The sequence below is a fragment of the Theobroma cacao genome, chromosome 1 (genome assembly GCF_000208745.1).
Source record: "Theobroma cacao cultivar B97-61/B2 chromosome 1, Criollo_cocoa_genome_V2, whole genome shotgun sequence".
Classification (NCBI taxonomy): Eukaryota; Viridiplantae; Streptophyta; class Magnoliopsida; order Malvales; family Malvaceae; genus Theobroma; species Theobroma cacao.
In genome coordinates this window covers 15,623,828-15,626,595 of record NC_030850.1, presented here as the reverse complement: position 1 = coordinate 15,626,595, position 2,768 = coordinate 15,623,828, and positions in this window count along the sequence as shown.

Genomic DNA, 2,768 nt, shown 5'->3' with positions numbered 1-2,768 from the left:
ATACATTCAACATTGTAAGCATAAAGGCACAAGCATATTTTTCTACAACCACCTTGCCATAAAATAATCTACCATAAAATGGATTTCAATCACCTTACTTCATTGATGGTTAAGCTGATCCAAAGCTTAGCTTATTCACTTCTTCAAACCGAGTAACCAAATCTGCCACAACAATGTAAAAACCACAATTCATTGAACTCAAATCCTTAAAGGTCACTACTTTGATCAAATAAATTTCCAGCAGCTAATACATCTTGTATAACCTATTCCTAGCAACAATATTTTAGATCCAATTAATAAATTTTAATGCTCTTTCACTATGCTCATTCTAACAGCAAGGAGATTCTTAACTTTATTCCTATATTTTACTTACCTTCAAGAACTATTTACTCCAAGAGAATCTTTAACTCTGTCTTAGATCTGATTTTCCAGCAAGTATTCTCCTTTAAGCCTCACAAACCCGAATTTGTTTCAACTAAGTTACAAGTTTTCAATTCAATTTCCATTCCATTTTCCAATATAGTAACATACACCACAATCCCATAATCAAGGTACTTACTTTGGATATTTCCATTTTTTTAAAGCAAAGAAAGCTTCTCAAAATCTCCAGTAGCTAAATTCCTTAAATTTTTATGGCTTAGCCTGCCACCAAGATAAACACCACGAGCCCTCTAATCCTAGAGACCAATGGGCTGTCACAACAGATTAATGTTCAACCGATTTATTATTTTTTGTTGTAGTGTCATAAACTGATAATTTTCTTCCCTATTTGAAACTTCCCTCCAGCTCCAAGACGTGATTATGGAGCCTATATCCTTCAAAAGTGGTTGATGGGCTTGGATTTAGAAGGAGATATGGCAAAGCAAACCTTACACAATCACTTTAGTTCCTTTGGTGTAGCGTGGTTGCTCAAAATTTCAAACATTTCTCTTTAGGAACAATCGTGTTTAAGGGAGAAGAAAATGGTAGAATTTGTCAAGTAGAAACCAAGCAATTGATTTTTTTTGTTTTTTAACACAAGCTTGTCCTCCCATTAATTCTTTTCTTATTTATTTTTTATATTATTTTTAATATATTTGTATTAAATTTAAAAATAAAGTTAATTGCTCATTCGTTTCCAAACTTTTCTTTTAACTACAATTATCTTATATTTTTCCTCTTTTACACATGTACAAATAAAATATCAAATTCACACTCTATCAAAATATCACCATAATATTTAAATATATACATACACTTTTATACTTTATTTAATTAAGGCATGGGGGTCCCACTAATGCTCCTTTTCGTCATAATTTTTCTTCCTCTCTTCCACTTTAGCGAAATCCAACTCTTTGAAATCAACTTTCAATATTACACTATCTTATTCACTTGTCATCAATAAACTAATATTATTATATTACAAAAATATTATTTTAATTCTATGTCGACTTCTCCACTTACACAACTTTTCCTCATCGATAATAGCCATAATTCATCTTTATTGGCAATTAATATCTTAATTTAATTAACATCCCAAAGGGTGGGATGTTACACTAAAATAGTCAACAAGCATCGCATTGTAGTGAATTTAGCCATAAGAGCAAAAGTTTCATTATAGTCGAGTCCTTCCACTTGATTGTAACCCTTTACAACTAATCAAGCTTTAAACCTTTCAATTGTTCCATTAGCTTTTCGTTTAATTTTAAATACCCATTTACTTCCAATTGCCCTTTTTCCTTTTAGTAAGGGAACTAGGCTCCATTTATTCTTCGAAAGAAGAGCTTTTAGCTCCTTATTCATTGCTTCTTTCCACATTGAATTTTTGACAGTTTCTCATAAGCATCTGGCTCAAGATTCACTTTTTCCAATTCTGCATTATTAGTAGATGATACTAGAGAGTTTTAGAACAAAATGAATTTTGAGAATCCTTACCATACAATTAGTTGATAGGAATGGTAAACTTGTTTGGGGGGTGTATAATTCTTTTACAAGTTATTACATAATCTTCAAATCTTTGTGGCATTTTTCTTTCCCTTCGTGGCCTTAAGTTCTCATGAAATACCCCATACTTTGATATGGTGATAAATAAAGTTGATCGGATGCAAATTAAGGTCAATTAAAATGTTTAAAAGTGATAAAAGAAGAAAGGAGTAGTTTAGGATAAAATATTCCGTACGCGAGAAAATAACAATAAAATAATAATAATTTTATTGGAGGAGAATTTGTGAGATAAAAGGCGATTTGGAAGTCAAGTGAGGCATAATAAGGTATTTTGGGTACCAAGGAGACAAGATAAAATTTTTAGAATAAAATAATATTTTATTAATAAAATAATATTAAAATATTAATATTTAATCAGATGTCGAAATTAGTCATGAAGAAGGATCATATGATTGATCCAAGCGGGGGAGAAGAAATACAAGTGAATTTTTGGAGAAATGATCGACAAAAGTGAAATACGCGTGTTTTGTTAATTCGAACCAATGCGAATAAGTAAATATTTAAATATTGTGGTAATACCGCGTTGAGGTGCAATTTTTATATTTCGGTGGTACACGCATCGAGAAAAAAAGTTAGATGAAAATTGGAATTTTTAGACGTATTAAAAGGATCGAAATTGGAATATAAAAATTAAAGGATATGTAGTGAAATTAGTGAGAAAAATAAAATGATCATAGAGTAAAAAAAAAAAAGTTAGAAGACCAACATGGGCAGCAGCCCATGTGGTCAATAAAAGATTCAAAGACTCTTTACTTAGTGAATTGGAGGGGGGGGGGGGGGGGCGG